Here is a 23518-nt window from a genome sequence, read left to right as displayed (position 1 = left end):
CTGGAGAATCTTCCTGGGTCTCTATTTGAAATGAGCGTGACTGGTCACAGCTACTGTGTCTACAATGCTGTCTATGCTGTGGCCCATGCATTACATGCCATGTCCTCCTCTAGATCTGGTCACAGAGCAATGAAGGATGGAGGAAGACTGAAACTTCAGCAGCAACATCTGTGGCAGGTAATAGTTTAACTATCCTAATGTGAGATTGCTTCATAGTACTGTATCTAACAACAGTACACTAGATATAAAGCAGACTTGCCCAATTCATCCTGTTTTTCCATTTCAAAATTATTTTCTTTTGTCACATGAATATTAGTGTTTAGTCAGGATTCTGTGCTTAGTGGTCCCTGATCTTCCATATACGTAGTGTATACAATGTGCGTTGTTCTTGTTGTTGTCAACCCTGATATGTAAACTGTGAGATACCATCATGCCTGTGCTCATTTCCTAATTCTGCCCCTTTCCTATTAGCAAAAAACTAATTGACAAAGTCTATGAGGCTCCCTTTCTCATGTGTTTTCTTTCAATGATGCCAATAGATAAAGATAAGAGGCTACTATGGTATGCAGATTTTCTCTGCAGTTTATATTTCCACAAGGAAAAAGAGTTCAATGGCCATGTTGTTAAAGTGTTCAGTATGGCAGATCCAACACACTTTAATCCAGTGGCTACCTTTCGTAATCTTGCTGCTGCTGCTGCTGCTGCTGCTGCTGCTGCTGCTGCTTCTTCTTCTTCTTCTTCTTCTTCTTCTTCTTCTTCTTCTTCTGTTTTGTTCTTGGTTTTGTTCCATTCAGCTTTATCATTTCCTGGGTAGAATCTCATTTAACAACAGTGCTGGGGATGTGGTTTCCTTGGACGAAAATGAGGCGTTAGAAGCTGGATTTGATATTATGAACTGGATTGCTAGCTCCAACCTATCCTTTCGTAGAGTGAAAGTTGGCAGTGTGATTCCCCAGGATTCTCCACCCCTGGCATTTTCTATCTATGAGGATGCCATCACTTGGCACAGGTGGTTCAACCAGGTAGGCCCGATATCATGTACTGTCTGAGAATTCTTCCGGTTTTGAATAAAAACTGAGACTCCGCATGGATTTACCATGTTGCATTGGAAAATGGCTAACTCTCATATTGTTTTCTCAACAGATAATAGTTGAGTTGTGCCCTTACTCTGAGTTGTGCCCAAGTTCAGTCGTACCTTTTGCTGGACACAGCGCAGGCAACCCAGCCTGCCAGTTCCAGCACAATTTAGGATTGCGACCCAAGTAAATTAAATGCTTACAATCAGTAGTTTAAAATATTATTTAAACTAAAGAATGCTCCTGACTCTCCCAAGCAGTTGCTGATCTTTTTATATTTCCAATCCAATTCAATAACCTTTATTGGCATACATACATAATACATGTGGCAACAGCCAGCTGCAAGAGAAAGCATTGAGGGCACACAGGGTAGGGTAAAAAAGAATCAATAAAATAAAATAAAATATGGAACACTTTCTGTAGTAGACTTAACAAGTAGACTAGGTGTAGTTGGAGGATACTGAAACCAAGAATTTAGAAACGATCTCCGTTATGTGAATTGGACAATCATTGAGGTTAAATTTCAAGTTCTGTAAATCAGAAGACCCATCTCTATTAAGTATCAGCCATGCTAAAGAGATAGAACGGGCACTAACATGATGGGGATAGTAAAACAAAATATGTTGGACAGTTTCAGTTTGACCCTATACATGATCAAGATACGTTCTGGATAAGGGATCTTGCTGTATCTCCCCTCTGCGACCATGGATGAGAGCAGATTAAGGGCCCAATCCTATCCAATTTTCCAGTGCCAGTGCTGCTGTGCCAATGGGGCATGCACTGCATCTAGTGGTGGGGCAGCAGTCACAAAGGCCTCCTTAAGGTATGGGACCTTTTGTTCCCTTACCTTGTGGCTGTATTGCGGCTGCACCGGTGCTGGAAAATAGGATAGGATTGGGCCCCAAACCTTGCTAGAGAAAGCACACTGGGTTGGTCAAACAGGAGAGATATGCTGCCGATCGTGATACAATGGGATGGAAAAGTTAAGGGGGGGAACAACTTCCCAAAGCCAGTTTCCAGAGGTTTTGGGACTCGATATTCAGCAATCTGATCTGTTTATAAAAAATTATCCAAACATCCCAAAGGCTGCAATCCTAGCCACTCTTACTCAGGAGTAAGCTCCATTAACTATAATTGTTAAAAACATATACATAGTAGCCTGTTAAAGTGCAGGTCTATAACACTTCCCCAAATGCAGTCACATACCATGGTAGCTTCAAGTGTAATACATAAAAGTAAAATACCCATTGAAATGAATGGGGACCTATCCAAAATTGGTGGGAAACAGTTTGAGAAATATTGGAATAATGGGATTTTATTTTTGTCGTCGTCTTCATTGTTTTGGTGAGCTTTATGTATGAAAAAGTTCCAGTAACTTGAAAGATCATTACTCTGAAAATTAAGGCTTGTCTTTTTTTTCATTTATGAATGAGTCACAGCCCCTTTCTTTATGTAGTGAAAGTTGCAACCCGGGTTCTAGCAAGAAGGTGAAAGAGGGGAAGCCATTTTGCTGCTATGATTGTGTCTCTTGTCCAGAAGGGAAGATTTCAAGTCAGAAGGGTAAGAAAGGTTTGTTTATGGAATTCCCTCTCAATGAAGGCTTACTTAATATCCAGCTGTATTCTTTCAACACCAGGCAAAGGTAATTTTATTCTTCCAGGCTTTTGATTGATTTTGGAAGTCTTGTAAGTGCTGATTTTAAAACAGTGAAACAGTGCACATCTGAGACAGGGTATGCTTTAAATCTGTGGTCTCCAAACTGTGGACAACTGAATAAGAAAAAAAGCCCTCCCCTTTTTGCGCAGAGCTTACTGTTCTACACGGCACCATTTTATCTTTCAATCTGATATTCTCACAAAGTTGCGCCAGACACCGGATCCAGCCCACAGGCAGGGGTTTGGTCCCTGCTGCTCGAAGTGGAGGATTCAAAATTAAATGTAGACAACATACATTTGATAAAGATGGTAGACTCACTAGACTGTCTGAAGAGGGAAGACGTTGTCATTGATGTTGTCGGGGCAATGCGGCATGCACAACCCTTAGACCAAGATGTAGTGCAGTGGACTGCTGGCACCGACAGTGATCCAAGATAGCTCGAAGAAGTAATCAAAACACAAGCAAGGCAGATTTCCCCCACCAAGCAAAACAGCAACCACAATCTTCAAACACTCCAGCATAGACACACGCTCTTCCAAACTCCTCACAACAACCCAGGAGGGTAGGCTATGGCAGCCTCCCTTTTATATTTCCCTTGACCAATCAGGTGGAGGATGACCTCATCCCCATTACCTCATTCTCTCGTGACTCTAGTGCAGGGGTGTCCAAACTTTTTGGCAGGAGGGCCACATCATCTCTTGGACACTGTGTTGGGGGCCAGAAAAAAAGGAATTAACTTACATTTAAAATTGAATAAGTTTACATAAATGAATATATTAGAGATGGAACTTATAAGAATGAATGAAGGTCTTGCCATAGCTCAAGGCCTATAAAGTGCCTTGCACAAAGCAAGGCCGGCCATTGCTTTGCTGCTGCTACTGCACCACAGACATGAAACAGCAAGCAGTGGCGGGAACCCTCACCCCACAGCTCAGGCTACAGGTCGAACAGTTGTTCTCATGCTGAGAGCAGTTGCATCTCAGGGCCAGCACAGGCTCCAGCAAGTCTCTGGAGGGCCAGAGGCTCCCAAGATGCACTTATCCCTCTTCCAAGGTTTAACATATAAGGCTAAGCCTTTTTTCTTCTTTTTTGTTTCTGCCATATAAAACAGTTGGCCTAATTTTTTGTTTTGTAGAAATTTCCAATCTTTTTTCAATATATGTGTTTCTTGAATTGCTATCAAGTCTTTATTCTCTTTTTCTAACTGATGGAAAATCCTCTTTCTCTTTTGTGGTGAGTTTAACCCATTAAGATTTATGGATAGAATATCAAGTTGGGTATCTGACATCATCATTCTATATTTTTCTTTTTTATTTTCACTTCTCTTCTTGGTTGGCATCTTTGTTGTTTAGTTTTAATAGTTTCTTTCTTTTCAAAATCATCATCCTGCTCCTCTTCCTCCACTTATCCCTCTTCCATAGACTTGCATTGGGGCTGCATAATCACAGTGGCTCAGCTCATTTACATTATCTTGATTGGTCAGTTCAGGGTCATATGATACACATACATTTCACCTGACTTTGGCCATGGGCTTACACACAGACACAGGGCCCAGGCTTTCAGGCCTTGCCATGCTCAGATAGCAAATTTCCACAGGCTGGGCCAAATTGTCCTGACAATGGGGCTGTAATTTCTGCAAAGAAACAGGTTCTTCGGGGGGGGGGGGTGGTGGGTGGGAGAGCACACTTCTGAACTCAGAATGTCCAAGATGGTAGTTATGGCTTGAAACACATTTTCTTGCTTTTGTACAGCATGCCACCTGTACTTCAGAGTTAGAAAAAATAGCAAGTACAGCGGCACAGCTGGGGGCCGCGGATCTTGGTGTCATGACATCATTTCTGGGTTCTCCCGGAAGAGGAGAATGTGGTTGTGACAGGATCTGTCCACCACACCACTTCCACCTCCTTAGGAGACAAAGAGAGCCTTTGGGAGGGTGTGCTGGGCAGATTGTGCCACTTCCGCCTCTTAATGTTTCAGCAGCTTCCTGATCCAAAGCTGCTGAAACACTAAGACCTGGTGGCGGCGTGAAGAATGGGGGAGGAAGGGTGTGGTGGGCAGATCACGCAGCCCCCGTCTCTTACAGTTTGAGCAGCTTCTGGATTGGGAAGCCACCAAAACACTAACAGGTGGAGGTGGTGTGAGGAAGGGCAGGTGAGGAAGGAGGAAGAAGGCATGGTGGGATGATACCCCTGCTGCCCCTTCCTCCTCATTCCTTGCCCCCCTTTCTCAACCTTGGCATCTCTTAGTGTTTATAAGTGATCCCTGATTCGGATCAAAAGACTAATTGGCTGCAGTTGCCATCTTGGCTCGGCCTAGCATTGCATCCCCTTACCTGACGCTCCAGTTTGGTACCCAGGGTGTATTGCTCCTTGCCCCTGTCACCTGCTTTCTAAGCCAGAGAGTATCAATCATGCCTTGGTAATGTCTGAATGAGGGTGTGACTTTTGCAACTTTGCACAGGGACTTATGGCAATGGATAGCGAGGTTGACAGCCATAAGACTCTGTAGGTTTGGACTGACCACGATTTCACCTTGTTTCCTACAGCTTCTTGGGAACAGGCAGACTTCTTTTTTAAACCTACAAATCTCTAAACAATTGGAGACCTAGATAAGAAATACAAAGAGATGACAGTGGTGATCTTAATAATCATCCCATTGCGTTCCATGAATTGTAGAATTAGCACTGAATGTTGCTCCAAATTTGGATGAAAATGTTTTATAGGTGGACATACACAGAATGTTGATGAGAATTATGGCATGTCTTGAAATCTAAAACCAGTTTATTTATTTATTGCTTTGTTTCAGATATGAATGACTGTAATAAATGCACAGATGAAACCTACCCAAACCAAAACCAGGTTTTCTGCATTCCCAAGGAGATAACCTTCTTATCTTATGGAGAGCCTTTGGGGATCACGTTAGCCTTGTCTGCTCTTCTGTTCTCTTTCACCACAGCTCTGGTGATAGGGACATTTATGAAGTACCACAACACTCCCATCGTCAAGGCCAACAACTGCAGCCTCACATATGCTCTTCTAATTTCTCTCTTGCTCTGTTTCCTTTGTGCATTGCTCTTCATTGGACAACCGGGGAAGGTGAACTGTCTCCTCCGACAAAATGCTTTTGGCATCATCTTCTCAGTGGCTGTTTCTTGTGTGCTGGCAAAGACCATCACTGTGGTTCTGGCTTTCGTGGCCACCAAGCCAGGAAGCAGAATGAGGAAGTGGGTGGGGAAAGGACTGGCCAACTCCATTGTTCTTTCCTGCTCACTTGTTCAAGCAGGCATCTGTGTTTTGTGGCTGGCAACCTGTCCTCCATTCCCCAGTCTGGACATGCACTCGGTGATGGGAGAAATTCTACTGGAATGTAATGAGGGGTCTGTGACTCTTTTATTGTGTCCTGAGTTATATGGGTTTCCTTGCTCTTATTAGTTTCATTGTGGCATTCCTGGCCAGGAAACTACCTGACAGTTTCAACGAGGCCAAGTTCATCACTTTCAGCATGCTGGTTTTTTGCAGTGTTTGGCTCTCCTTTGTTCCCACCTACCTGAGCACCAAAGGAAAGTACATGGTGGCTGTGGAGATCTTCTCTATCTTAGCCTCTGGTCTTGGGCTACTGGGTTGCATCTTTTCCCCTAAATGTTACATTATTATGTTGAGGCCTGAACTGAATTGTAGGGAACAACTAATGAGAAGATAGCATTTGGGAATATGAGATTGTTTTGCTTTTGTCTGCAGCCCAGGGATATTTTTGTGTACATATTCCAAAACTTTGTGCACGTCTTCTTTTTTTCCCAGCTTAGGAACTTCTTTGGGAAAAGCTGTATACAAATATTTTGAAGAGTAGTAACAATTTTTAATGCTTAAAGATATACAGTTAATATTCTTGGGCTGTTGACTGAACTCATCTGAAGAATCAAAGTTAGATGTTACCTGAAATGCACTACTGCTATTTACAGGCATGCATCTCTTAACAACCTTCCTCTTAATGACAGACCGCATATACGACAGTGGTCAAAGCACAATAAAGAGGGTCTTAATGAGGTAATTGGTCTCCCATACCTTGAAGCAGAGTGTCTCTTAACACAGCAAAGAGGCTCTTAATACAAAGAAGAGGCAATCTGTCTCCATAGCCCGTGCGGCCAATGAGTGCCTGGCAGGGAGTGTCTGTTTATACAACAAAAGCACTAGATTGGGCTGAATGTTTGCTTAACAACCTATTTGCATAACAACAGAGATAGAAGAACATATCCCTGTTGTCATGTAACACACACCTGTATTTGTGTTGCTTCCCTACATTGCCTGATAACATCTAGGTGAAATGGACATAAAATGTAATGTCAAATATTACGCAAGAACATTTCAAATGTACCATAACATGGTATAAAGTATCAAATTTCCTGTTTTTTTGTGAATGTTATACTGCTAGATAAAAGCATAGAGGATATTAGGGGCTCTGATTTCTGAAATTCTTAAGAATATTTGAATAAAATGAAATTCTTAAACAAATACTTACGTGACAGTTAAACCCTAATTATATTAACTATCTAACCCCTCCATTAATGAAACTGTTCCATCAGACCAAGCACTGTATGATGCGGGGGAGGGGGGATGCAGTCCCAAAGGTCTCCTCTGGGTTTGGGAACATTGGTTCCTTTGGCCTAGGGTGAGTCTTCTCTTCCCTTGATGGGTCTACTCAGACGTGTACCAGCAAGTTTGCTGGTGCAATCCCAGGTGGACACAGGAAGGTGGAGCAAGTCCAGGAATGGGGATAGGATATCAGTGGCACTGCTGCCACTTGACACTGCCACTTCTTCAACACACACACCCTGCCCCAGTTTCTGCCTCTTCCTCTCTCTATCTGCCCCATTCTGCTCATCCCCACACAAACATGCCTCCACCAGGGCATCTTCCAAGGCGCTTACTGCTGGTGCTCAACCATGGCCATTCACCACTTGCAACAGCAATTCAAATACACAAAATGGAGTGCTGCCTGTCACAACCACCATAACGCATGCTGTGCCACCAGAACTCTGGGAGCCCAGAGACACAGCGGGGCGCCCACCCGCTGGGATGGAGGCCCCTACCAGCACCATTCTTGATCCAACCCACAACCTCTTCAAGATGGCAGGGAGTGATCATGTGAGGTGGGAGACCTCCCCAAGATGGTGCCGGTTGCCCATGCAATGGCCAGTGCTACCAAGGTGTCACCAACTGCACAAGTGGCAACTGACCCCACTAAGGTGGCACCAGCTGCCCACATGATGGCCAATGCCACCAAGATGGCACTGGCCACACACACAGCAACCAACCCTACCAAGATGGTGCCAGCCACCTGTGTGATGTCTGATGCCACCAAGATGGTGCCTGCCCCCACATGATCACCAGCCCCACCAAGATGACATTAGTCACACGTTTCTCCAGCACAAGGTATTATGCCAGGTACTGGAGGAAGAAGCAGAGGCATTGGGGGGAGGGCCCAGGCAGCCAAGGAGCCTGCCTAGACGAGCCCTGGTACTCCCCACCCACCAGAAAGGTCGGCAACAGGTCGCAAAGGCACAATGCTAGATGGGGAATGACACAGCAGTTCCAGTGGGGTCTGGGTGGCCAAGGAGCCTGCCCAAGTGAGCCAAGGCCCAGCGCTTTCTGCCGCAAGTGGGGTAGCCATGGGTACACTGTGGTTCGCACAGTCAGCAGGCTCTCTCAGAGCCCCCTTACCCGAAATGAGGAAGGGGCTGAGGGTGCACGGGGGCACTGGGGTCAACACCCCTGTGAGAACACGCTGGTGGGAGAGATCAGTGGAGGGCAACTGAGGGAGCCATGGCCATGCAGATACTGACCCAGGAGGAATGCCCATTCCGCAAAGCAGACCTACAGGCACCAGCCCTGACTGAAGGGAAGGTAGCCTGCCCCAGGTAGGGGTTCCCCCAATCTATACTTATGGGGCAGCCCATGGGACTGAGCCTGCACTGTCTACCTGATGCTCCAACCCAGGCACCCACCCAACACCTTACCAAGCAATGACGGCAGGCGAGGCAGCCAGATCAGGCCCACACAAGCAAGGATCGAGAAGGAAGTGAAATTGAGTGTCAGGTTGGTAGCTGTGTCAGTACTGTTTACATGTGCAAAGGAGGATGTGTGCCTGGTGCTAGTACCTTAAGAACCCCATTAAGGGGGGGCAGCCAGCAGCCGAACAGATGTGCCTTTCTCGAGCTCTTGAAAGGCACTCTGTTCCCCCCCAAAAAACAACAACAACAACAACAACAACAACAACAACAACAACAACAAAAACTGCGGATCTGAGGAGATACGAGGATTATTTTCCAGGAGAGACAAACTCCTCCATGTGATGGCACGATTCCTGAGGAGATAAGGCCCGGCCAGGGGACTTTCAATTCTGCCGTCTTGGCAGCAATGGTGAAGAATTCATGCTGAATCAAGCTGAAGGCCCCAGCAGGGAAAGACGTTGAAAGACTTAAGTGTCATTCCCTTAGTGTATGTCTGGCGTGGACTGAGTAATTGATTGCCTGATTTGTTTTCTTGCCATGAGAAGAGGAGGAGGGGGGAAGGTTCCCCAGCTGTTTATTGGTGTGAGGTGAAATCATAGAGGAGATTTACCAAGCATGCTATGGATATATGAAAATATAATTACAACTTTGCAACTTTGAATTTCGGTGGATTACAAATTCAAATCCAAATGTCCTTGGAAAGTTTGTGTATTGGAGCGTTTATTACCTTGGTTTGTTATTATCATTTGGGAGTGCCTGAAGGAGTGGCTGGATGTTTTGACATTCTTTCGGATGGAGGAATGGCGTTGCCAAGGCTAAAAATATACATAAGATAAGAGATATATAAATAAAACAACAGTGCACCAGTGACATCTAGTGACATCTAGTGAATTTTAAAAGACATTGCAAGAACTGGATTTGTGTTTATAATTGAAGGAAGGAAGATAATACGCTGAGGACATGTACTGGCCTTAAAGAACATTGCGAGCAGAAGGAAGAAAGAATGAAGATGACGGGCAAAACAGTGAAAGTCCGAGGCTCGCCAGCATCAGAGACGGGACTTGGAAAATGAGTACAAGAGGAACCGAAAAAGAAAGACTGGAAACAGACTGTGGAAGACAACATAGAAAAACTGTTAGCAATGGTACAGCAACTAACAAACCAATCTGTACAAATTCAAGCTAGTGTGGATGCTTTAACTAAATGATTAGATGATCTTACTGGACAACTGATGGAGGTGAAAATTACATCAGAAGAAAATAAACAAAAGATTGAGAGATTGGGACAAAAGATAAGAAAAGATCAAGCTAAAATATCAGAGATAGAAGAAACTCAGCATGATGCAGAGACAACGTTAATGGAAATTCAGATGGATAGTGCAGCTCAAGTGGTGAGGATACAAAATATACCAGAGGAGAAAGGAGAAGATACATCACGATGGATTGTCAGATCAATATCAGAATGGGCTGATACACCAATGGAGGAGATATCTAAAGAATTGGACTCAGTAAGAAGAGTGAGCACTTCTTATCTTAGAAATCACGAATTACTAAGATAAATCCATGTGAAATTCATCAGAACCTTTTACAGAGATAAATTACTAAAGGCCTCATAGGAAAAGGAACGGATGGTGGATGACAACAAAGTCAACATTTTGAGACATGTTCCATGGAGAGTGAGGAAGATGAGAAAAGAATATGAAAACCTGACAAAATTTTTAAGAGAAAAGCAAATACCATACAGATGGCTTTCTCCAGAAGGTATGTTTTTTTCAATATCAGACACAGAAATATAATATAAATTCAACAATGAAAGCAGAAAACTTCTTGAGTACAGTGATGAAAGAGATAAGAAAGGAAGTAAAGGAGGAAGAGAAATTGAGAAGAAAAGAATTAGAAGAATATAGACCAGAAATGGAGTTGGATGAAAAGAAATCAAATGATTTAGAAACAGCAGATGAATCAGAGAGGGAAGAGCCTAGAGGACCAAGTAAGAGGCACTCACCAATAGCAACAAGAAAAAGACAAAAAGAGAGAAAGACCAGTAAAAAGAAACGTGATGACTAATGAATAGGGCATTGTTGGGGAATAAAAAATTAGGAGAAGTTTTTGTGGCTTCAGATGAAAAAAAAAAGTGTTGCCATTTATGTTAAAGAAAGATTGAGATCAACATTAATATATGCATTATAAGATGGACTATTGGACTTTGAGATATAAGAAGAAACAGTAAAACAATACATGATAAAATGGGCATAAAATATAGGCTATAATATCAAAATAGATCAGTGGGAACAGATCTGGAAGTATAATTTTAAAAAAAACTAACTAGAGCAACAAATGTTATATTATTTTAGATATTATAGAAAAAGAAAATGATGCATACCTAGTTGTTATGATTTTAATTGTAGTGAGGATCTTATATGTTAGATATTGGAAGAATTCTAAAATACTAATGAAAAATGAATTGAGAAAATAATGAATGTGATGGAAATGGATAGACTTTTAGAAGTTTTGGATTAACAACGAAAAGTGACACAAATTGAGCAAGGGAAAAAACCCTTTTATGCTTGCTTGAAAATGAAGTTTTAGAAATATATGATAGGGCATTTAGATGATTGTATTACATATATATTATCTTTGATATGATATGATACATGTATGATGAAGGAAAAATGATATTAAGAGGTAAATTTAGAAGAGGAATTGATTAACATATGTATTGATTTATTAGTTTTAGTGATATAATATGATAATGATATATGATTTCCTACACCCTTTGTGTTTTTTGTGTAGTGAAGTATGTTATGTTTTTGTGTTATGTGTTATGTGTATTTGTTTATAGTTGTTTTTTTTTTTTTTAAATAAAAAATAAAATAAATAAAATAAATAAAAAAGAACCCCTTTAAGCCTGCCCAGCTACCTTCCCTCCTCCAATCCCCCACCTCGGGAGGGGAGACTCTCATGTTCCAGGCCAGGTCAAACAAACCCCAATCTAGCTGCTTGCATTGTGCAATTGGCATAATATCAATAATCACTACTGTAAGAAAATCTCAAAATATGCTTGGCTGGTGGAGGAAAATGGGAAAGATGTTTCATTCTATCCCAAGAAAATCAGCTGTTTTGCTCCTGCTAGTCTGTGAACAGAGCAAGAGTACATTTTAGGTATTTCACTCTTGAGCTTTTTCAATGAGTGAAAGCAGTTTCCCCCAAGGCAGAGAACCGGTAACACAGGCCAACACATGTTTTGCTTCCTTAAATGTTACACCAATTCCTGGGTATATTTGGGGTGCTGATTCCAACAATGGCATCCGTTTTGCCCTATCACATCTAGTTTTGGAGACATGGCATAGCCTTTTTAGTGAATGGTTCAAGAAGCTTCCTCATGAGGAAGCCTGCACCATGGCTTCTTCATGAGGAAGCTACTTGAACCATTCACTAATGAGGCTATACTATATCTCCAAAACTAGACATGATAGGGCAAAACGGATTCCAATAATTGAATCGGCACCCCAAATTCATATCAAACCGCCATAAAGTTTGGGAAAAACTTCTCTGACCCTCAGTTTTGTAGGCCTGTGTAAAGCAAGAAGGATGAAGTACCAGGAAAAGACAGGACTCACTGCAAGATGGTGCAAATTAACAGATTGTGGGCCATTTTAATACCAACTGTGTGTCTTGTTATGCTTAACAATGTCTATTTCCTGTCTGGCTCTGGTCATAAGACCAGAAGAAGAGCCTCACTTGATCAGGCCAAAAGCCCTTCTAGTCCAGCTTCCTGTATCTCACAGTGGACCACCAAATGCTTCAGGGAACACACAAGACAACAGAAACAATCTGTGTCCTGGTGCCCTCCCCTGCATTTGGCAATCAGAGGCAGCCTACCTCTAAAACCAGGGCATACCTACCATGACTTGTAACACAGGGCCTCTGAGAAGAATTTTATCAGGGGGGTACAAAGTTTATTTTGGGCCCCTTTGCAAAGGGGGAGGGTAGTGATGGGCAAGCAGAATGGGGCAGGGAGGGGTGAAGCAGAATGATGGGAGGGTAGAGATAGCTGGAAAAGTCTTTGGAGCCCAGGTCTACCCACCCATGTGGCATCAGTAGTGTCCCCAGCATCACCAGTCATTGTAGTGTCCCCAGCAGATAAGAAAATGTCAGATCTCAGGAAATTTCTGGGCCCCCTCCTTTGGCTCCTGGCCCCCCCTTTTGACCCTGGCCCCAGGTACAAATTACCCCCTTTACCCCCCTCTCCTAGGCCCTGTTGTAACCCATGATGAACTTTTCCTCCAGAAATTTGTCCAGTCTCCTCATGGACAAGGTCCAAATTCTTGTACATTTTTTTTCTTTTCCTGCTGTACATCATTCTAAGCTTATGTGTCATTTGCTACTGAACTCAGTGGAGAAGTTCAGTTCAGATATGACAAACATGTTTTCCCCTGCAGATCCTCTGATAATTCTCTGTTAAGAACTGCTTCCCCTTTAATTACCAAAATGGTTGATGCTTGTCAAACTCCTAGTGGTATGGAAGTCATCTCTTCCATCACTGACAAAGAAGGTATAAATACATATGGCCAAAAAAATGCAGGGATACCTGAGGTGGCCACTAACACTTTGTTATGTAAACAAATTCATGGAAACCTTTTTTGTTGAACGGTGATATATAAATTCCCAACAATAATAGAACATCTCTAGAGCTACTACTTATGCTTAGAATGGCGATATTGGTGACGTCAATGCTGCTGCTCTTTCCTCACATGGTATGCAAGGCTTGTATTGCTAAATGCAGGGTCCGTGACCCACATCCTCCACTTCACAAGTATCATGAGCCAGGAGACCTCATCACTGGTAGCATTGCTTCTCAGAGTTTCATCATGTCCAGTTCCATTGGCTTCACAGAAGAGCCTCCACCAGCTAGTCTAGTCTAGTCTAGTTGCAACCTTCAGTCTCGAAAGACTATGGTATCGCGCTCGGAAAGGTGGTTCTGGAACAGCGTCTAGTGTGGCTGAAAAGGCCGATTCGGGAGTGACAATCCCTTCCACACTGGGAGCAAGTGCAGTCTGTCCCTGGCCTGTCTCCCTGGCTATGGGCCTTCCTTCTTTGCCTCTTAGCCTCAGACTGTTGGCCAAGTGTCTCTTCAAACTGGGAAAGGCCATGTTGCACAGCCTGCCTCCAAGCGGGCCGCTCAGAGGCCAGGGTTTCCCACTTGTTGAGGTCCACTCCTAAGGCCTTCAGATCCCTCTTGCAGATGTCCTTGTATCGCAGCTGTGGTCTACCTGTAGGGCGCTTTCCTTGCACGAGTTCTCCATAGAGGAGATCCTTTGGGATCCGGCCATCATCCATTCTCACAACATGACCGAGCCAATGCAGGCGTCTCTGTTTCAGTAGTGCATACATGCTAGGGATTCCAGCACGTTCCAGGACTGTGTTGTTTGAAACTTTGTCCTGCCAGGTGATGCCGAGAATACGTCGGAGGCAGCGCATGTGGAAAGCATTCAGTTTCCTCTCCTGTTGTGAGTGAAGAGTCCATGACTCGCTGTAGTACAGAAGTGTACTCAGGACGCAAGCTCTGTAGACCTGGATCATGGTATGTTCCGTCAGCTTCTTGTTGGACCAGACTCTCTTTGTGAGTCTGGAAAACGTGGTAGCTGCTTTACCGATGCGTTTGTTTAGCTCGGTATCGAAAGAGTGTCGGAGATCGTTGAGCCAAGGTACACAAAGTCATGGACAACCTCCAGTTCATGTGCAGAGATTGTGATGCAGGGAGGTAAGTCCACATCCTGAACCATGACCTGTGTTTTCATCAGGCTGATTGTCAGTCCAAAATCTTGGCAGGCCTTGCTAAAACGATCCATGAGCTGCTGGAGATCTTTGGCAGAGTGGGTAGTGATAGCTGCATCGTCGGCAAAGAGGAAGTCACGCAGACATTTCAGCTGGACTTTGGACTTTGCTCTCAGTCTGGAGAGGTTGAAGAGCTTTCCATCTGATCTGGTCCGGAGATAGATGCCTTCTGTTGTAGTTCCAAAGGCCTGCTTCAGCAGGACAGCGAAGAAGATCCCAAACAAGGTTGGTGCAAGAACACAGCCCTGTTTCACGCCGCTTCGGATGTCAAAGGGGTGTGATGTGGAGCCATCAAAGACAACAGTGCCCTTCATGTCCTTGTGGAAGGATCGGATGATGCTGAGGAGCCTGGGTGGACATCCAATCTTGGGGAGAATCTTGAAGAGGCCATCCCTGCTGACCAGGTCGAAAGCCTCTGCCTCTCGGGGCCGCCATCTTGCCGCGCACGTGCCGCTCTTGCTCCCGGCCGGCGGTGCTGATGACGACGAGTCAGGTCCTGCAGGGTGCCGCGGGGCACCCGCAGAAGCGCCGGGCGAGCGGGGCGAGGAGGGGCGCCTCCCCGGGGCGGCGTCGCGTGCGTCCAGGCGCGAGTGCGCGCCCGGCCCGGGCTGGAGCCGGAGCGGGGCTCGTCCTGCTCGGCGGCCCCGCAAGGCTACGCAGCGGCCAGGAGCGGCGTGGAGGGCGGGCCGAGCGAGCCCCGCCGCCTCGGAAGCCTCGGCCATGCTGGCGCTCCCGGGGCGCGCCCTGCGCCACGCCGCCCGACGCAGACGCCTCCTCCATCTCCATGGTAATGGCAGGGCGCCCCGTTCCCCCTTCCTTGGAGCTGCGGCTCCCCAGGCTTGGAATGTACGTCGCAGTGGCCGAACGAAAGTGCCCCTGAGCATGTGCAGAGCGTCGTTTCCTCACCACTGCAAGCAGTGTGGCCTCCTGAGCATGCACTGTCTGTGCAGTCAGCAGGACTGACAGCCCCATTCTATCCACACTTCCCTGGGAGTAGGCCCCGTTGACTCTAATGAGCCTTACTCCTGAGTAGACATGCATAGGATGGGACTCTGAGGCTCCAATCCTAGCCACACTTTCCTGGGAGTAAGCCCCGTTGACTGTAATAGGACTTACTTCTGCATAGACATGCATAGGATTGGGCTCTGAGGCTGCAATCCTATACACACTTTCCAGGGAGTAAGCCCCAACAAGCACAATGGGACTTATATCTGAGTAGATATGCATAGGATTGGGCCCTGAATGTTTCAGTCTGGTAAAGTCAGTGGGATGGAGACGGGCCCAAATCCTAACCAACTTTCCAGCTGATATAACTGTGCCAGTGGGGCACGTGATGCATTCTGCAGTTGAGTGGCAGTCATGGATGCATCTCCTCAAGGTAAGGGAATGTTTGTTCCCTTTCCTCAAAGATGCATTGCCCTTACGTCAGTGCTGGAAAGTTGGTTAGGATTGCACCCTGGAAGCAGGCTGTCACTTGATTGGCAATGAGACTGATTTCCAAGTAAATGGGTTCTGTCCAAAGAAAGTTAGTTGTGACTAAGTGCCACTGAAGTCAAAACCAATGATTTGGAGTTAAGAATCTACTGTGAGTTGGCCACATTTGCAGATGACCCCAAACTACAGTACTGTATTGCCTCCACCAGCACTGCATGAAGAAATGGTGTAAGGAGTTAATCATTTTCACTTTGTCTTTCCTAAGGGTGCAGCATCAGAACAGTGGATTGTTTGATTGTTACCATTTTAAGAGCCAAAGCAGATTTGGCATGGAAATGTCATGGCTAGGATTGCTTGCAGTTTTAAACGTTTATTAATAGCAGCTGCCTGGCCTCCTGATTTGGATTCTGGTCTAATCACAAGGGAGGGATTTTTCCTTTCAGAAATGTTGCCTTGATCTGTCTCCACCCTCATGTTGTTTCAAACTTATTTTATCACAAGATGACATATTACTACTACTACTACTACTACTACTACTACTACTACTACTACTACTACTACTACTGAAATTTATATCCTGTCTTTCCTTGGCTTGGGCCCAAGGTGGCTTACAAAAACTCTATAGTAGCATACAAATGAGTTTCTGCAATAATTGTTCTCGGGCAATTTGTCACTGGTGTTGCCAGGGACAGGCTGCACCAGGTGATGAGCAAAGGGAGGTGACACTGCTCTTGGTCAAAATTTTTAAAATCTTGGTATCTTCGAATAATACCATCATGCTATATATCAACCAATGTGTGATTTTATGCAGAATGCAATAACCATGTTGAAACATCTCTGTTCTATCAAAAGTTACAGCCAAAAATCCAGCAGGGGCCATCACCACGTCCACTGCTGAGGGCGTTGCTCTGCCCACTGCATGGAGGGAGGTCCATCATGGGGTAATGCGTCGGCTTCCCGCACCAGGTGATGCAAGCCCTATTGACACCACTGCAAGCTCGTAGAACCCTTCTCTTCCAGGTGAAATCCTTCGTGGTGTGGTCTTCACATCTGGCATCTGGGTTTGTCTTCTGAGCTTCCAGCAGTTTCAGGTTGGCCAAGCTGTATATAGTGACTCCTCTTTTTTTGGTCTAATTTGGTGGGCTTCAAGAAATTTTTTTACTTAAGTACTACAATAAGGGCAATAGTAATAATAATTACTGATATGATAATAAGATGATAAGGAGAGAATTGTTCAAAACTTAAGTGTACTACTGATAAAAAATGTGACTTTTGTTCCAGTGCAGTGCCTAAGAATTACCAACACATCCTGGCCTTGGCATTTACTGTGAAGGAGATCAATGAAAACCCTCTGCGCTTACCTAATGTCACTTTGGGCTTCTCCATCTGTGACAGCTATTTCAATGCAAAGTGGACCTATTATGCCACAATGCAGCTCATATACACTCTGGAGAGATTTGTCCCCAACTACAAATATGATATACAAAGTAATGTAATAGCAGTTATTGGCGGACTGGACCCCCAAATCTCCCTTCATGTAGCAACTGTCTTGGATCTCTACAAGATTCCACAGGTAGGTATGACATTGAGAGAGAGAGAGAGAGAGAGAGAGAGAGAGAGAGAGAGAGAGACGGTGATAAATTATGCTTCCAGATATGATTCTGGGATTTCAAGACAATTAGGATTGTCAGATGGAACATTATTCACGTGAATATCAAAGCTTAACTCAGAAGTACCCACAGCATAACTATCATGGTTATCTACTGAAAATGACTAATCAAAAGCAGTAGAACCACTAGCTGGTAGGGTCCCCCTCTCCTACCACAAAAGACAATCCCAAAGGATATCATGGTCTGTTTACTGAATGTGGTAGAAAGGACAACAAGCAGTGTTCTCTTTCTAGTGAATGTCAGGATTCCAATAGATTACAGTTCCAAGACCAAGCATAGAAACAGACGGAAATGCATCTTGATAACTTGGTGATCCAGGAATCCCTACAATTTGACCAAACTCATAAATACTTTGACTCAAAAAGGTGTCCAATACCTATACGTGGCAGACAGAAAATGAGCTCTGAGTGGAATGCCAGCTAATAGCTCAGCTCATCATTACACTTCAGTCTGTGCACCTCGACAAATATTTGCTTGAGCACGCAGAGACACACATTTCAAAAGATCTTGTGTCTGATTTCTGATGTACTATACCACTTCAGGGACAGGAGTTGGAATTAGGTACTCATCTGTTCTGTTCTCCCCAATGTGTGAGTTGGCTGTGGGTGAGCCACAATGCCCTCACCTTATCATATTAAGAAATGCTGCATCTTTGAACACTTGAAAGTGATACACAAATGCTGTTATTGTTTCTTATCTTCCTTCTCTTTTTCTGCTGTTTAAGCTCATCTATGGCTCTGCTCCAGTGATGAATGATAAAACCCCTGGACTTCCCTTCTATCAGTTGGCACCAAAAGAAGCCTTCCAATATGCAGGGATTCTCTTCTTACTTCTGCATTTTGGCTGGACATGGATTGGAGTCGTTGTTACTGACAAAGACAGTGGGGAAAGATTCCTGCAAGTGGTGGTCCCCATGTTTTCCCACAGTGGTGTCTGTTTTGCCTTCATAGAAAGAATCCCCAAAATTACTTTTGTCACTGAACTTCTAGATATGATGAACCAGGGTGCAGAGATACAAGAGAACGTGATGGGCAACAAAGCCAATGTGATCTTAGCCTACGGAGATTCTCATTTCATGGTGTTTTTAAGATGGCTTCCACACTTATCTGAACTAGGACATGTGACAAACAGACCCCAAGGTAAAGTGTGGATAATGACAGCCCAAGTAGAGGTCACTTCATTGGTCTATCAAAGGACTTGGGATACAGAAATACGCCACGGTGCAATTGCCTTTACAATTCATTCCAGTGATCACAAATCATTTCACCAATTTGTAAAAAGCAGAAACCCTTCCACTGCAAAAGGGGATGGTTTTATCCATGATTTCTGGCAGCAGGCTTTTGGATGTGTATTTCCACGTACATTCCTGGGTAAGACGGAGGGGGATGTTTGCACGGGAGAGGAGAAGCTGGAGGATCTTCCTGGACCTTTCTTTGAAATGAGCATGACTGGCCACAGCTGCAGCATCTACAATGCAGTCTATGCTTTGGCCCATGCTGTACATGCTATGTCCTTGTCTAGCCTGAACCACAAAATAAAGATAAGCCAAAGAAGACTGAACCACAATCAACCGCCATGGTAGGTACTATGTTGTATGCTGCCATAAAGTACTTTATTTTTAATGTATAGCTATGTATTAAACTCCCTCTACAAACTCATCTTGCGCTATCATTTTTCTCATTAAATGGATAGGCAAAAAAAAAATTCATATTTCAATTATTTTTCCTTTCAATCAGACCTTAACTATAAAAAAAATAGTCTATGGACTAATCAGCAAAGTATGCATACCTTTTTTTTCTTCATTCACTTATGGATCAATCCTTCTGCCAGGCAGCACCAGCGCTAGGTGTTGTAAAAGCACTGCAAAGCACTTTTCAACACCACATGAATAAGTGGTCTTTGCTGTCTCATGAGTGCCACGTCCTGCCTGATGGCCCCCAAGGCAAATAAGTGCTGCCTTAATAAGTGCATAGGTCTGAGGAGATCCATTGATGGCCAGCAGCCTATAGAGAGGTAATCCAAAAGAATTTTCACTTACCTCTCCATGGCTGTCTGGTTGTCCCCTCCCCCTATGCATGCACAATTGTATAGGATCAACTCACAATCTTATATTGAGTGAGGAACATGAAAAGGCCCCAGAATCTCAAGGATTCCAGATGAATGTGATCATGTTTATAACTGCTCTCTCTCTCTCTCTCTCTCTCTCTCTCTCTCTCTCTCTCTCTCTCTCTCATGAATCAGACACGTCCTCTCTCTGTATGCAGTGAGAACTGCCATGCTGGCTACAGCAAGAAAGTAAAGGAGGGAGAACCATTTTGCTGCTATGATTGCATTCCATGTCCAGAAGGAGAGATTTCAGACAAGATGGGTAGGAAAAGGGCTGTTAAAATGCATCAAACAGATGGCTATAAATCCACACAAACAAATGAAATAGCAACAAGTGTGGCAAATGAAATATGTGTCTAGCAAATGAAATATGTGATGTAGCGTATGCTGACATTCACCACCAAACACAAATGAATCATGCCACAAGCAAATTGATGCAACAAGTGTGGGAGAATAGAGGCGCAGGGGTATGAAAGCTGAACATGTGAGGCTGCAGAATAAGTCCCCTGCTTACTTGGTTGGTTATTTCAGAATGCCAGATGGAAGGGAGGACAGCAGGATGCAGGTCTCTTGTTGTCTTGTGTGCTCCCTGAGGCATTTGGTGGGCCACTGTGAGATACAGGAAGCTGGACTAGATGGGCCTTTGGCCTGATCAAGCTGGGCTGTTCTTATGTTCTTATGTACTTGGTACAGATGTTAACCCCCCTGTTTTTGTTCTTGTTTTGGTTCATCTGTGAATGCATGAGTATCTCAACTTTTCTCTTAAACTGGAGGCCTCAGACCTTAAGCCTGGAGAAGCTGAACATTCATTCATTCATTCATAGTAGACTCAAGATGCAAGGGAATCATTATTATATTGTATCATAAGTAGCATGCAACACAAGGCGAGTTTTGCTTAAGGTTGATAAAAGAGGCTACACCATGGAGGGACATCATTGACTCTTTTGAGGCAGGCAGATTTTTACTTGGGATCACAGACCTATAAAATTTATGTCTGTGTTAATGGGAACAGGTGCAGTACACTCAAGATATGTATGCCGTATATGCAAACTTGAGACTGTATCTTCCTTTTTTCTAGACATGAACGACTGCTATAAATGTACAGATGAGAACTATCCAAGCAAAAATCAAGATTTATGTATTTCCAAAGAGAGAAGCTTCTTATCTTATGAGGAATCCCTGGGGATCTGTTTCGGTTTGGGGGCTTTTTCTTTTTCTTTCACCACAGCTCTGGTCCTAGCAATGTTTATGAAGCACCACAGCACTCCCATTGTCAAAGCCAACCACCGAAGCCTCACCTATGCTCTTCTCACGTCTCTCCTTCTCTGCTTCCTTTCTGCATTGCTGTTCATCGGACAACCAGGGAAGGTGACGTGTCTCCTCCGACAAACTGCTGTTGGCCTCATCTTCTCAGTGGCTATTTCCTGTGTGCTGGCAAAGACCATCACTGTGGTTCTGGCTTTCACGGCCACCAGACCAGGAAGCCAAATGAGGAAGTGGGTGGAGAACAGACTGGCGTACTCCATTGTCCTTTCCGTCTCCCTCATCCAAGCAGGCATCTGTACTGTGTGGCTGGTCACCTCTCCCCCATTTCCAGATGTTGACTTTCACTCAGTGATTGAAGAAATTGTACTGGAATGCAATGAAGGGTCTGTGATTATGTTCTACTGTGTCTTGGGCTGTATGGGCTTCTTGGCCATTGTCAGTTTCACTGTGGCTTTCCTTGCTCGGAAGTTACCAGACAGTTTCAATGAAGTCAAATGTATCACTTTCAGCATGTTGGTCTTCTGCAGTGTTTGGATCTCTTTTGTTCCATCTTACTTAAGCACTAAGGGAAAATACATGGTAGCTGTGGAGATCTTCTCTATCTTGGCCTCCAGTGTTGGGCTGCTGACTTTCATCTTTTTCCCCAAATGTTACATTATTGTGTTGAGGCCAAGCTGAACAGCAAGGATCAACTAATAAGAAGGAAGGAGTGGAAAAGACAAGGGCTTGACTGATTTAACAGGCAGTTCAGAGGTGGAGGGGTGTGTCTGTCACTCACCGGCATTCCTAGAAGAGGGCAGGGACCATCCTACTGCTCTCTTCAGTCTAGAACTGAACCATCAGCTATGGGCATCATTTCTTCCTGCTCTTGTGGCGAGAGGAAGACCTGATGGAGTTGTCAATCCATCAGGGCAGGAGCAGCTACAGGGAGCTTCCTTTCTGCTCCCTGCCAGAGAAGAACATGGAGCTCCAACAGCCAGTTGCTCAGCAACCACAGAAACAAAACAGAGCTGCATCCTGGCCTCTTCTGCTGACCAGAGACTAAGAGATGCTGAGGAGTGTTTTCCAGGTGGGTTTGTTTGTATTAATATGTAATATTAACATATTGTGTGTGAACAAAAGAGCACTGATGTAATAGGGAAGGGGAGACGAAGGAAGATAGCAATGGGGCGAAGTTTCTAGCTCCAGATACTTGATACCGAGGGGTGCTCCTTGGGGGGGCTACAAAAGTGGGGGGAGCTCCTGCATTCTAGGAAGCCTCCTTTGTCTTCACTCAAGCTCTCCCTGTATATTTGTAAATAAAGCAACTGCTGCAGAAATGCCAGGCACTTTCTGTCACCTTGAAAGCAAAGATCCTCAAGCTCTCTGGGAGTGGTGGTAAGTGCTGGCAACAGGTACTGGGAGGGATCTAGGAGGCGGGGTAAGCTCAGGCGTGAGGAATGGGAGGGGGGTGTGCCCTGGCGGTGTCGCAGCTATTGTGGTGCTGCGGGCACTCAGGGTTTGTCTCCCTACCAGGGGGGGATCATCATGCCTCAGAGAGGGTCTGGGAGGCCCACAGCTCCCTCTGTGAGTCTCCCCCAAGTTTCGTCTTGCTCCAGTCTGCAGGTTGGAGCTGACTTCCGCTTTTCACTGGAAAACTTTGTACTCTATAAGTATTCCCCTGCTATTGGAATAGAATATTCAGACCCCTTCATCTAAGGTTGTATATTTAACTGACCATGGTTCTGACAGAAAGCCACAGTTGATCTAAATGCATTTAGGAAAAGAAAGATGGTTGACGAGTCTACACTTACCAAGCACCTTTTTTTAGCTTTCTTCGGGACCATGCCCAGTGGTAGCATCCACAGGTTGGGCAAAGAAAGCTGGTCCAAGGACCAGGAATCCTGCTAGCCATGGCCCCATTGGCAATCTTTCTCCATACAACCTTTTTCAAACCTCTAACCCACCTGAGACTCTGTGCTTTCATGTAGACTCCCAGCAAATCACAAGGAATATGAAAACCTTCCAAGTAACTCCATCAGAAATACACAACATTGCTTTGAAACGGGCAGTGGTTCACCCCCTCCTGAAGAAGCCCTCCCTGGATTCCACTGTGTTAGATAACTATCGGCCAGTCTCCAACATCCCGTTTCTGGGCAAGTTAATTGAGCGGGTGGTGGCGTCCCAACTTCAGAGGGTCTTGGATGAAGTGGATTATCTGGATCCTTTTCAATCTGGCTTCAAGCCGGGCTTTGGGACGGAAACCGCATTGGTTGCCTTGGTGGATGACCTACACCGGGGACTGGACAGGGGGAGTGCGTCCCTGTTGGTCCTGCTGGACCTCTCAGCAGCTTTCGATACCATCGACCATGGTATACTTCTAGGCCGATCGGCCGAGTTGGGAGTTAGAGGCACTGTTTTGCGGTGGTTCCACTCCTACTTGGAGGGACTGTCCCAGATGGTGGTGCTGGGGGATGCCTGTTTGAC

General features: G+C 44.8%; 1 pseudogene; it reads left to right on the top strand.

Annotated features, from left to right (window-relative positions):
• Positions 1-2500: 2500 nt before the first annotated feature.
• Positions 2501-15456, top strand: LOC136653378 (vomeronasal type-2 receptor 26-like; annotated as a pseudogene).
• The last annotated feature ends 8062 nt before the right edge of the window (positions 15457-23518 follow it).

Source organism: Tiliqua scincoides, chromosome 5 (assembly GCF_035046505.1).
Source record: "Tiliqua scincoides isolate rTilSci1 chromosome 5, rTilSci1.hap2, whole genome shotgun sequence".
NCBI classification, from domain to species: domain Eukaryota; kingdom Metazoa; phylum Chordata; class Lepidosauria; order Squamata; family Scincidae; genus Tiliqua; species Tiliqua scincoides.
Note: the sequence above shows the minus strand (reverse complement) of the source record. Positions and strands in the feature narration are given on the sequence as shown.